Here is a 14,730-nt window from a genome sequence, read left to right as displayed (position 1 = left end):
TATGTATTAAATGCATAATTGAACAAAATCTCTTGGACTGGGTAATTTATAACATGATTTTTTTTCCATTTTTGAGATGGGATTTCACTGTGTAGCCCAAGCTGGTCTCAAACTTGTGGGCTCAAGTAATACTCCTGCCACAGTCTAGCTGGTGCTGGAACTACAGGCTTGTGCTGCGTTGCCTGACTGAAGAACAGAAATTTACTGCTCGTAGTTCTGGAGGCTGGGACACATAATATCATAAAGGAAGACATGCATAGATTAAGTGTCAGGTGGGGGCTTGGCTCACTCCTTCAAAAATGGCACCACTTCCTGTGTCCTCAGAAGGTTCAAGTCTCTTATGTAAGGATGTTAATTTAAAAGGGTGGAACCCTTGTGACTTGATTTTTCCCAAAGCCCTTATCTCTTAATACTATCACATTGAGTATTAAGATTTCAACATAAGAGTTTTAGGGATAACTAAAACATTCAGACCATAGCAACATCTCATTGTAGTTTAAATTAAGCTATTCTGATTGACTTTAAACACTGATTTCAGGACAACCCAGGATGGAATATTAATAATGCTTCTGTAAGAAGACATCTTCAGGAAGGCTTTGTTCATATGAGGTTTTCTCAGCCTCAGCACTACCAACATTTTTGGCTAGATAATTTTTTTGTTGTTGTAGGGAACTATTTGTAATGTAAATTGTAGGATATTTAGCAGCACCTCAGGCTTCTACCCACTAGATGCTAGTAGCACCCTAGTTTCTACTCCTGTAATTGCGGTAATGAAAAGTGCCCCCAAACATTGTCAAAATGTGCCCCCAGTGTAGGCAAATCACTTCCATTTGAGAGCCAGTGGCTTTCACTAATGTGAAATTTTTCTACTTTGGGATTAAGAAATGAAAAGCACAGGACTTAGAAGTGTTTGAAAATTGCTTATTACTAGTTGCTTTACTTCAGTTTCTCAGTGTTTAAAACATAGATAAAAATATCTATATCACAAGGGTATTTACCAAACCACACAGGACATTAGAAAATTGTAAAGAGGTAGAATTAGTGTAATAAGGAAAATTCTTTGTATTTATTCCTGATAGCTGAAATGTGAATGACAGAGACTTAAAAGAATCAAGATTATATAATAAAATATGCTAAGTGAAATTACTGAGTATAATTTAATTCCATTAATTTAGATCATAGTTAAAAGTCTCGTAGCTCTATACCAGATCATATTTCTGGTTCATTAAGTAACAAATAGCAAAGCTGATTAAATTGAGATGACATTGAATAAGAAGTAATTTGTCATTATAGTGTATGTCAGAGGCATACATAATTAAATGGAATTTTTAAGATGCAATCATGACAGCCATGAAAAGATAAGGAAACTAGTCCTCGAAACTAAGCTTCTGATGTATAAATCAAATGCACTTTACTGTTAGATATTTTTTTAAATTATATTTTTAAATTTTAAATTATTTTTTAAGTTACTAAAAATTTTAGTTTTATTAATTATTTATGGGGGGAAAAGAGTTGCCGCCCTAGGTAACCACAGAAAGAGAAGATATTATGTTCTTGATCATGGTTATTAAAAGAAGAATCTCTAAAGCTAATGAAAAGCTGAGAATTAAATATTCAGTCTAGGTAAACCAAGGACTAAGTTCTTGATCAGTTTCTTCGTTATTGCTGAGCTATGAAAATTCTGACTGTAATGGTGAATGGGAGAGGTGAGAAAAATACAGGAAATTATGGAGTTTGTCAATTCCAAACAATGTATTAGAAGCTGTTATGATCTTGGCTTGTCCTCAGCCATTCTTCCCAGTCCTAGTGGATAGATTGTATTAAAAGGTAAACATGATCATATTAAAGACAAGATCATTTTAACATGACACAAAATGCTTCTCACAGTTCATTATATTTCTCTATGGTTTATTTTCTCCATACCTCCACATAGAACTGGGTAATAGTCGTACTCAATAGCTAAGGGGCTATAGTTTATTTCTGTGAACATGCAACTTCTTCAACCAGGCAGCATCCTTTTCTTTTTTTCTTGCCCACTGCATATTTGCCCTGCAACTTTTAAATTCAAACACTCTTTTGAGTCATTTTTCCTGATTCACACCTCTGCTTCTTGAGCACATAGCTAAAGCAGGGGAACTTCTGGGCCCTCTTCATTGCCAATGAAGTCTTCTATTGCACAAAAAGTCTTTGGCATTCTAATTGTTCCACATGCTTAATATACCTCTCAGGAGTCTGAAGGTGGTTTATGTACCTCAGCCCCCAATGCCTGACCATATGACTTGCAAATTGCATAGTTAATGTTGAATGGATATTTAATAAGGAAATGAACACTTAGGCATTCATTTATTAAGTTAGGTGTCATAGGGTCAGCAAAATGCCTGACCTGGTCTCTAAAAGGCGATTTCATGAGGAAAAAGGGTGAGTAAATACACATAGGGGGAAAACGTTATACTTGGCTTAAAAGGTGAACTTGCCCAAATATAGAATGGGGTGACCTGATTGAATAGGAGCTGTCACTAAAATAGGATTCATTACTACAAAATCTGGAGAAGTATCTTACAGTTCTAAAGACTTCCTTAGATATTACAACTGAGTAGGTCTGGGGAGAAGTCAGTGATAACTCTTCTCTGCCAGATTATTTCAATATCTGCAACTTTGGGAACCTCTGACTGATTTAAGAAATTCAGATAACTGATTTCCAAGCTCAGTCACTAATGGCAAAATATTTTTATTTCTTGCAAACATATCTGACTATATTTGTAGTATGTCTGAAAAAAACACTGTTGCCTAATTTTTTGTAGAGTAATATTTTTTGGTATCAGAAATTAGGGAAACCTGCTTAGATATCCTAAAACACCATTTCTTAGAAGATTTTTAGTTTTCAAAAACAACAGTATTGTATCAGTTATTTTCAAGTCTTTTAAAATGGCAAATTATATGAAATGACTGTTCATTTACAGGTCATTTCTATGTGTAATTGTATTAATTTGCTAGGGCTACCATAAGAAATTGCCACAAACTTTGTGGCTTAGATACAGAAATTGAATGTGTCTTACAGTTCTGGAGGCTAGAAGTCCAAAATCAAGCAGGGTTGGTAACTTCCAAGGGACTGTGAGGGAAGGATCTATTGCTTGTAGATGGCTTGTTTCTTTTCACACTGTCTTCCTTCTATGAAAGTTGTCCAAATTTTCCCCCTTTTAAGGACACTAGTTGTGTTGGATTAGGACTCACCTTAATGACTTGATCTTAACAAGTTGTATCAGTAACAAACAAATTTATTTTCAAATAAGATCATATTTTCAGTTACTGGGGAGATTAAAACTTCAATATGGGAACTTAGGATGGTGGGGACAATTCAACTCAACAGTAATTGAGTACAAATTATGAAGAGGGACTAAAAATAGTGAAAGTTGGTGTGGAACACATACCCAGAGGGTTTTCTGTTTGTTTAATTTTCAGTGATATAATAAAAATACCAACACCAGGGCTAGGGCTGGGGCTCAGCAGTAGCGCACTTGCCTGGCATGTGTGAGGCACTGGGTTCGATTCTCAGCACCACATATAAATAAATAAAATAAAGGTCTATCAACAACTAAAAAAATATTTTTTAAAAAAAATATCAACACCAGAAGTTACATCATGACCTTAAATTGTCTCCTTCTCACTCTAGGAGTATCCTGCTTATATTTCAAGTATGGATGACTATAATACACTTTTTAAACCTCACATCTGCTTGTCAAGTGACAAAGGATGGTTAGGAACTTCTTTTTATGAGTCTTGCTGACATGGTGAAACTTATTCAGGGAAGGACAGCTTTCAAGAAGTTTTTAAAGTTATTCATAGGTTTAACTTTATAGATTTAAATATTTTTCTATAGTTTTTTAATATTTCAAAAAGGTAATAATGCACAAAGTATAGAATGGAATGTAAGTTATCCTCCCCACTCATGTTTTCAGCTTCTGTTACTACTTGCCCTTCAAAAGGCATAACAAAATTGTTTTTTAAATTTAATTAATAGGTTATCTATTCACAGAACAGAAATTCAAAAGTATGAATATATTGTGAAAAGTATGATCAATCGTATTTTATCCTTCTGGGAATGTTCTGTACACACACACACACACACACGACACGTTGTTTTTGAGTTTTTCCTGAACATTTATTAAATGTTAAAAAGTTAACGTGAATGGATTGCTCATGAAGGATGAAGGGATATTAGGTTTTTGGTTGGAGCAATTGAGTAGAGAATTGAGGTGGGAAAGATAGGATTAGTACATTTTAAAGTAGAAAGAGTCCTGTTATAACCTTGCAACATGTAAAATGTAAAATGTTAGAATCTAGGGAAGATGATAGTTGGCAGGTGAATCACAGACTTGAACCAAAGAAATTAGAGCTATGATTCTTCTAATGTGTGAAAGTTAAGCTAAGGAACATATTGAGTTTGAGGAGTTTATATTAGAGTATGTAGGTGGAGACACTGGAGTATATGATTTATACATATATGCATATGTATATATGATTTTTCCCATTAACATTATGTTAGCTTTTCATCACTGAGACCAAAATACCTGATGAGCAATGTAGAATAGGAAAGTTTATTTTGGGCTCATGATTTTAGAGTTTCAGTCCATGGTCAGCCAACCCCATTGAGGGCCTGAGGCAGAACATCATGGCAAATGGCTGTGAAAGAGGAAAGCTGCTCAGCTCATGGCATTAAAAAAAAAAAAAAATGAAGCAGAGAGAGAACCAGTAGCCAGGGATGAGATCTAATCTCCAAAGGGATACCCCCAGTGACCTGCAGCTTTCAGCCATGCCCAGTCTACTTGTAGTTACCACACAATAGTCCCAACTATTAATCCTTCAAACAGATTAATCCACTGATAAGGTTATAACTCTCATCACTGCCTAAAAGCCTACCTCTGTACCTTGCTATGTTGGGGACCATGCTTTCGAAACATGCCAGACAATTAGACAAGCTACATTTTTATTGATGCAATGATCTGTACACCACAATTGAAGGAACCTGGTAAGGAGAAAAGTGAAGTCTGGCTCTTTTTTTTTTTTTTTTTCTTTGCCCCACTCCTCCCCATCCCAGTTATGGTAACACTTGACATGAAGTCACTGTAGTAACAACATTTTAAGTGTTCAATATACTATTGTTAATTATAGGAAGTGTTGTACAGCTGTTATCTAGAACTTAATTGTCTTTTATATATAACTGAAATATTTTACTTGTAGAATAACAACTCTTGATTTCTCCCTCTCCCCAGCTCTCAGCAACCATGATTTTACAATTTGTGTGTATGTGTGACTTTTTTATATAATTGATACAAATGGTATTACATAATATTTGTCCTTCTGTGACTGATTTCTTAGAATAATGTCCTCCAGGTTTATTCATGTTGTCACATATGAAGGACATTTCTTTTTTAAGGCCAAATAATGCTGCTTTGTATGCATATACTACATTTTCTTTATCCAGTGTATTAACATTTTGATTGTTTCCACATCTTTGCTCTTGTGAATAATTCTGCAGTGAACAAGGAGTGGAAATATCTCTTTGAGATTTTGATTTCATTTTCTTTTTGGAAAAATATCCAGAAGTGGGATTTCTGGATCATATGATAGTTCTATTTTTACCTTTTTGAGGAACATCCGATCTGTTTTCCATAATGGCTACATCAATTTACATTTCCAAAAGTGTACAAGGGTTCCATTAATTTCCATATTTTTATCAACATTTATCTTTTGGGCTTTTTGTTTCTTTTTTTTTAAAGGTGTTAGGTGAAAAATTATGGTTTTTAAAGTTAAAGACACAGGTTAAATCCATAAGAAGGATTAAATAATCAAGAATGAGTGTGTAGAGTGAGATGAGAACCCAAGTGAGTACCCAGGGCACAAGAGAACTGAAAAGAAACTATTTTGAGAATGAAATCACTCATGACAGACAAGTTCCAGTGGAATGGTCTTGAGAATGCTGGTAAGATTTGGATCATAAATTCATTAGGCTTGGCCTATTCAGGGCATGGTACATTTTGCTGGCAAAGAGTAAGTGCTCGATAAAAGTGTATAAAGGCATGATTTGTTTCATTCCTTCTATTTTATAAATAGTAACAAACTTTCCTACTCATTTTCTACTGTTTATGGAGAATTTGGAAGCATGTGACTTCAGGAAGACATGAAGTGGCCATGGACCACTTTAGAAATTAGAACCCACCTGGTTATAGAAGCAAATAGATGACTATTTGACATAAGTTCTCCTAGATGAAAGCTGATTAAAACTGTTGCTTCCAGGTTTATTTTCTTGAAACATTATGTGCACTCTCTTGCTCAAAAGCTTTTCTACCTAACTTCTATTTTAAAGTCCAAACCTTTGCTGGGTGCAGTGGTGTATACTTATACTCACAGCTATTTGAGAGGCTAAGGGAGGCCTGCAAGTTCAAGCCAGCCTGGACAACTTAGGGAGGCCCTGCCTCAAAATTAAAAAAAAAAAAAAAATTAAAAGGAGTGGAAACATAGCTCAGTGGTAGGGTGCTCCTGGGTTTCGTCCCTAGAGTCCCAACCTTATCCTGGCTTTTCACTTTTATAACTGACTCCACTCTCATACTTACTCTGCCCTAACACTTGCACATACCTGTGTTTATTTATTTATTTTTTCTTTAGAAAGAAATATGTCGGGCTGGGGATATGGCTCAAGCGGTAGTGTGCTTGCCTGGCATGCCCGCGGCGCTGCGTTCAATCCTCAGCACCACATACAAATAAAGATGTTGTGTCCGCCGAAAACTAAAAAAAAAATATTAAAAAAAAACTCTCTCTCCCTCTTTCTCTCTCTTTAAAAAAAAGAAATCTATCATTTTACATATATATAAAAACATCTTAAGATAAATGCCTGAAAGGAGAGGTAATAAGTACAGTATTTTGATTGTAAAAATACTCTCCTAAAGTATGGTAGAAACTTATGGTCTTAGTGGATGAGAGTGCTTATCTCCAATCTTTATCAATACTCTACCCAAATTTCTGATCTTTCCTGATCTCAGGAGATAATGATTTTGTGGTCTAAAATTCTATGTATTTGTTCACTTGATCAATTTTTCCTTTGTCTGAACAGTATTTCTATTTTGGAGAACTGGTTTGGTATCCTTTGCCCATTTTTCTTTTGTATGATTATTCTGCTAACTTGGAGGAGTTTTAATTTTTTCCCCCTCAGGTTGTTATTTCTACTTTGCTGTTTATGGTTTTGCCCTTTCTTGACCACACAATCCTAATTCTTCCCTAAATCCCACTACCGAAGAAGCTACCTCCATATTGTTCTGATTCAATCTGACTTCTCCCTCCTTGTACCCTCAAGGAAACTGAGGTTCTCAATTCTCTGAGCAGATGTCAGACTTCTCAAAGGTGGAGACATCTTTACACCTAAATATTCAATATATAATAGATTCTCAGTAAACTTTGTTGATAATTCTAACAGCTTTGTTCTATGTACTTATTAAGTTACTGTCACATTATCCCCAACACATCGCAGTGTCTCTCATTCATTCATCGTTTTGTTGTTGTTGTTGTTTTTCCAAGCTGTAGGAGTTTTCACCTAAAACAATTTTATGGAATCAGTACTAAACTAATGAAGAAAATAAATTTTCTTACACTTAAAAAGAAGATGCATCTAGGTCACGTGTGTTAGGTCAGCTGTCATACGCTATTCCAAGTTGAATGTTGGCTGCTGGCACTGTGCTCTTCTAATATTGCTAAGTAGGACATCTTTCCTCTCACATAGTCCTAGAACTGTCAACAATAAGAACATTTCTAGGGAACAGAAGAATGACCCTACAATTCTGGGAGGACAGAGTGTGATATAGTTAAAACCAGTAAACTGAGTGAAAAACAGTAAACTGTTTGAAAACTACTATCTCCCAACATTCACCAGTCTTTTAATCTGACTAGGAGGGGACATTTTATGTGTTCACACAACATCTACTTTGGTACCAAAGCAATATTTAAAATACAGTGTCTTCTCCAAAGTAACCACAGATGATTTGGTATGCTGACACAGTTTAAAATTCATTCGGCTCTGCAGAATTAAAGTAAGACTATTTTAATGTTAAAATACTCAGATGTTAATGAAGAAATAAAGTTATCTCTTCCATTCCCATTTGCTCAAAAGAAAATTGTTTTAAAAATTCAGAACTACCCCCAATTATTTCATGAGAATCCCTTTTGGATCCTTTGAGAACAATTTACAGAAGCAACCAAAAAGACATTAAGATCTTGTCTCATCTGTTAAAAAACCCTGCAGTGGATTCCAAGGAAATTAGGGCTGCTTATAGGTGTAGCATTTCACCTAGATCTTAACTTGTTTGTTGTGTTTTTGCTGTGCTAGAAAGGGCTTCGTCATGCTACAAGTTGGAGTTTTTCAAGGCTTGCAATGAGAAATTCATATTCCTTGCTTTTTTGGGGGGTGGGGATTACAGTACTGGGATTGAACTCAGGGTACTTGACCACTGAGCCACATCACCAGACCTACTTTGTATTTTATTAAGAGACAGGGTCTCGCTGAGTTGCTGAATGCCTCCCTTTTGCTGAGGCTGGCTTTGAACTCTCAATCCTCCTGCCTCAGCCTCCTGAGCTGCTGGGATTACACATGTGTGCCACTGCACCTGGCCTTATTCCTGGCTTTTTTGTTTTTTAAATGCAATCAACTTGGAAGGGAAAGGTTTATGCTTGCCTGTGACTTACAAAGGATTCAGTTAGAAGCAGTAAATATAAGTGTTAAGAGGTAGGGATCAGGAAATGTGGATCCTGGCTCAGCCATTGAGAAGATAAGTAACTAGCTGTTCATGAATATATATACGATAATGTGCCCAGCACAGCACTTGGCTGGTGTTTGCCATTAATATGTGGTGATTCTTATTAAAGATGAAGCTTTAGCTTTTATCTTACTTGTTTTGGTCCGTAATAGGGATGTGAAGATAATCTTTTAAGAGAACAGAGTACTGTGGCAGAGGTTAATGTACATGTTGTGTCATCCTTTCATTACCTTGGTCATTATCTTGCAGACTCTCAGATTTTGCCATGAAGGACTTGCAAATGTAAAAATTAAAATTCCTGCTCCCAAGATGACAAAGCTAGAGTAGGAACAAATGCTTTGGAAAGAAAATGCTTACTTGATGAAAGATGGCATTTTAGAGGCAGGTTTGTTTTTCAAACAAGATACAGAGAAGTTGAAATCACTAAGAATGATACAGTAACAAAAACTACTATATAATACTGTTCTAGTTCAATATCATTTTATGAAAAAAAAAACAAAAAACAAGATCCAGAAAAGTTTTGATTTCCCAAGGTCACATAGTTAGAAACAGAATCCGTGTCTCCTGATTTCTAGTCTACTATTTTCCTAGGAACCTTGAGTTCTTGGCACTAGTCCCTATGAAAACTGATAGGAAAGAATGGAATAGTGTAAGATTTCTTCATTCCTCTCACAGTTCCCTTTGCCAAAACCAGCCAGAGAGAAGGCTTTTGGTAGGTCAGCTGACCCCCATAACTGGTGCCTACTGTCCCCTATTTGAAACATGGTCATTGCTACCCTGGACACATCAAGTGTTAGGAACCCAACTCTTCTGATATCCGTGGTGGCCTCAGTGGGGTGTATATAACGAAAGTAACCTTTGTTTTGGTACCAGTTGCTTGTGATTGTTATACTTGTTATAATTACATAATATAAGTAAATAGTACATATCAACTATGCTAAATATGTTGAAGACAACATATCTAAGGAAAAATAAAATTCTGATTCTGGGAATGGGGCTGTCTATAGCTCAGTGGTAAGAGTGCTTTAAGGTCTTAGGTTTGGTTCCAGCACTGGGGGTGGGGGAACATGATTGTGCTGTCATATTGCCTTAAAAGTATATTAAATTTTCACTCTACCTAAAAGAAACCAAACTTCAAGTGAGGATCCATGTTATGGATGGAGATTACAGAAAAAAACAGATAAACTTCTAACAACAGACCCTCCCCCCACCCCCCCTTTACTTGAAGTACTAGGCCTTGTACACATACTAGGCAAGCATTGTACTTCTAAGCTATATGCCCAGACCCAAAACATTCTTTACAGCAAGCCACTGATTTATGGTGGTCTGTCTTAGGACTTTTGAACTTTATGATGGTGCATCCTTTATGATGGTGTCATCATAAAGTGATAGGCAAAAAAAAAAACAAAACCCCAAAAAACAAAAACCCACAAAAATTGATAAGTATTCAGCAGAAACTATATTTTGAATTAAAATGTTTTTCTGCCCCCTGGGCTAGCAATATGCAATATGATACCCTGGCAATGGAGGGCAGTGGCAGTGAGCCACAGCTGTTAGTCAGCCTTGGGGTCTCAAAATGATGCTTTATAATATACTATGTTGGTAAGCTATGGTGTTGAGTAGGTTCAGTATATTAAATGCCTTTTCAAAATCTTGATAATTTGAACTTATGATGGGTTCATCAGCATGTAACATGATAATAAGGAGCATCTGTAGAACAAAAATTGGTGACTAAAATTATATTGATGTGTTTAAACATTTAAAATATTTAAGGAATTTGTTGTATCTAATGGATCCCCATCTACATTTTTTTTTTAATTGCCTGATTGTGTCAGGGAAGAGGGACTGTAGTGTAAACCTGCATGGCAAATCTTTGTCACATCCTGCATTTTAACTTATGTTTGTTTTTCTCTAGATATGGTATTTTCAGCTAAATAATCTTTTTTAGTTACCAATATCAAATTTTAAAATACAATCTATCTTATCACTGGGCACTCACTTTTATCAGAGGGATTGAACCTAGGGGTGCTATATTACTGAGCTACATCCCCACCCTTTTATTCACCTTATGTCCTAAATATTTGTGCTTTTTTCACCTAATGGCAGCTTTACTAATATGCCAGCCTAGACAGGTGTAGTTATTTTTAAAGATACAAAAAAATTGTAAACATCAGGAATACATTTATACACAGCAAGCAAAAATTCAGCAATGCAGTCTATCAGAATTTTTATAGAAAGATTTGATTATCATAATGAAATTTTCTTAATCTCTTGCCATCTTTTTTTAATATTTATTTTTTAGTTGTAGTTGGACACAATACTTTATTTATTTATTTTTATGTGGCTGAGGATCGAACCCAGGGTCTCGCACGTGCTAGGTGAGCACTCCACTGCTGAGCCATAGCCCCAGCCCCTCTCTTACACTCTTTAGCAGAAAGAATTACAGGTTGCAATTAACCAGACAAAAGAAACATGAAATAGGTTTCACTTAGTAGTTTCTTTTTATTTTTTTGCAGTGCCAGGAATCAAACCCAGGGCCTTGCACATGCTAGGCAAGTGCACTGAGCTACATCCTCAGCTACTCTTTCATTTTTGATCATTATATTTTATTACTACCTCTTCTCTAGAAGTGTTTGATGGATGATTTATATTGCTGCAAAACAATGTTTGCTTCCCATTGAATTTAATCAAACAATCACACTGGCTATTTTTTCTGTTGAATTTTACAGCTTTACATATTAATTTGACTCTAATAAATGTATTATACATATATTTTCTATGAGTAAATTGAAAAAATTTTGCAGTTGTTATGAGATCAACTTGTCCATTCATTTCTGGACCTTAAAGGAATAATCCCCATTCACCCCAGATGGCATATACTGAGATACTTGATGAAAAGACTTTTTCAAAAGAGATCTATAGCTTAGTGTCTACTGGTAAAGATTGACTAAATAAATTAAGGCACATATATATGAATACTATGAAAACTCAAATTTAAGAAAGAAATCAGTTATATAAAAATATTCCATATTTTCAAATTATAACCATAAAATTAATATTTTTCATAGCATAACACACAGTGCAAGATCATATAGAAGTAAACGCTCCTTTGTTCTTTAAAATATTAATAGTAGCTACATTTTCTGAAGGGATGATAGGTAATTTTTACTTTTTTCCTTTGTGCTTCTGTGTATTTTTTAATAGAAAAAATAATAAAGAAACATTTATGATATATAATAACTACAGCATCCTAAAACTATTGAAAACACAGTGCTTCAGAGTATCACCACTAATGTTTTTCATATTGATATAATTTACTATTCCAACAATTAGCTTTGAAGTTGGAAAACAATATCTGATGCCCTCTTGTGGTTTGTAATTTTTATGGGTAATTTTTCTTTTCATTGAAATCTGGTCTAAACCAAGAAAATACCAAAATAGTATCTATTTTATTGCTTTCTAAATGACAAAAATAATGATCATTCACTATTATTAACAGTTTAAGTTGTAACCATTACTAACAATGAAAGAACTGTATTCACAACCCTCTACCTAGCTTCTAAAAGCCAATGTCCTGAAATACCAATGCTGGGTTAGAGCATGAGGGGCAAGTTATTTGAATATTTAATTTCCTCATCTGTAAAGATTAATATACAAAGGTTTACCATAAAATGAAAAGCACTTAGCAGTACTTAATTCACTAGATAAAATGCTTTTTATTTGTATGTACACAGATGAACCATAATGGTAACATTAGCCTGTGATAAATGTAGGTGGATTCTATTACTAGCCTTATCATACTCATTTTCACCCCTTCTGTAAACATAATAAAATTCATGCAGCATTTAATACTTACTGTACTGCAGTTTTACATTAATCATTTCATTCTACAATAAATTTATAACTATTATTACCCTCCTCTTTTGCACCTAGTTTCACCTCTCACATGAAATATCGTGGACATCTTTTCACTTCAGTAGACACAAAGCATTCTTTTATTGATTCATTCTCTTACATAGTATGAATGAGTTATAATCTTTTATTGTCACAAATGCTGCAATAAAACATTCTTTTAAAAATATTTTTTAGGGTCAGATGATGCCATTACTGTATGTTTTAGGCAAAATACTAATGAAGGGAAACTGTTTACTGTTGTACCATTGGATTAAAAAGTTAATCACAAATATATATTTAGTTGTAGATGGACACAATACCTTTATTTTATTTATTTATTTTTATGTGGTGCTGAGGATCGACCTCAGTGCCTCACACAGGTGAGACGAGCGCTCTATCTCTTAGCCCCAGCCCCAGCCCCATAAAACATTCTTGCATGCCAATTTTTGTATCTTTGTGAAAGTATTTCCATAGGCTACTCAGTGATGTTGTGTTTGCATTTTCTAAAAATAAAATGCACTGAACTTGTATTAAGCATTTCAAAAAATGTCTTTGTCTTCTCTAGTTACATAGTAATAACGCTCATTATAAGAATCTAAAGATTAAAATGTAAAGTAGAAAAATAAAATTATCTGCACTTGTCCCCTTTGCCCTGCCTGAGACATTAACTACTGTAAACTTGATATTTTTTCTTCTGATAGTATATAGACATCATTCTAGACATAGCATTTTCATTGTCCCACTTGCAATATTTTGTTCTAAGTCCTTATATATTGTTATATTCTCCTTTTTCCATGGCTACATGGTATTTTCCACAGTATTTCTGAATACATGTGCATATTTTATTTAATTGTTCTTATCTTGGTGGTTATTTATTTTTGCCATCCCAAAATTTTTTTCAATAAACATATTTACCGGCCCTCTTATTTGAGTACTTCCATAGGCAAGTTTCTAGAAGTACAGTTGCTTGGTTAAAGCATATACTTCCTTCAAAAAGTTTATATACCTTTAAATCTCCACTAACACTAAAAGAATACTTATTCACATATGCTCGCCAACAATGAGATTATTATTTTTCAATTAAATTTAATTGTAACTGATAGATAAAAACATAGAAGTGTGCATACTTGTGGGAAACCATGTAGTGTTCCAATACATGTACACAATGTATTATGTTTAAACAATGTGTATTATTTTTTTTGTGTGTGGTGCTGGGGATTGAACCCAGGACCTTGTGCATGCAAGGCAAACATTCAACTAATTGAGCTATATCCCTAGCCCCAACAATGGGTATTCTTAAATGAAGGGTATTATTCTGATTACCAACTCTATTTTAACTTGTATTTAATTTCTAGTGAAGAGGATATATTTATTGGCCAGAACACTAAAATTATGTCCAGAAATAATATATTAAAACTTTAACATAGGTTGAAATAACTTTAAGCTTGTAGATTTATATTTTACAAATTTTTTATATTTTACACATAAAAACATGGTAATTTTTTTTTTTTTTTTTGCCATGCTATGGCTAAATTGATTATGTTTCCAATTCATATGAAAGTCCTTTCTGTAGCTAGATAGTCCTTTTATTTTGTATCAGGTATTGAACCCAGAAATGCTTAACCACTGAACCATATCACCAACCTCCCTTTTTTAAAAAAAAAAAAAAAAATTGAGACAGGATTTCACAAAGTTATGGTATTGCTAAGTTGCTAAAACTGGCTTTGAACTTGTGATCCTCCTGCCTCAGGCTCCCAAGTCACTGGGATTACAGGTGTGTGCCACTATGCCCAGCTAGATATTCCTTTTTTGAGAGTAGAAAGAAAGGAATTCAATACTTTTATTTGTGCTGATTGTGTGCTTTAGAAATAAATCCCAAATCACTCTATTGCAATGATGTATCTGCTACAAATCCTAATGCTTTTTCCTAAGGGTTAAGTGTGTTTCCTTTTTTTTTTTTTGAGATGGGAGTCTTGCTGTTACCCAGGTTGATCTCAAACTCTCCAGCTCAAGTGATCTTTTCATCTCAGACTCC

The 14,730-nt window shown here is 34.5% G+C and overlaps 1 protein-coding gene across 1 annotated transcript in view; it reads left to right on the top strand.

Annotated features, from left to right (window-relative positions):
- Cxadr (CXADR Ig-like cell adhesion molecule) overlaps positions 1–14,730 on the top strand; it is a 60,741-nt gene that overhangs the window by 42,937 nt on the left and 3,074 nt on the right. The window lies entirely within an intron of this gene.

Source organism: Marmota flaviventris, chromosome 8, assembly GCF_047511675.1.
Source record: "Marmota flaviventris isolate mMarFla1 chromosome 8, mMarFla1.hap1, whole genome shotgun sequence".
Taxonomy (NCBI): Eukaryota; Metazoa; Chordata; class Mammalia; order Rodentia; family Sciuridae; genus Marmota; species Marmota flaviventris.
The sequence above is the reverse complement of the archived record's forward strand: the minus strand, read 5'-3'. Positions and strand labels throughout refer to the sequence as shown.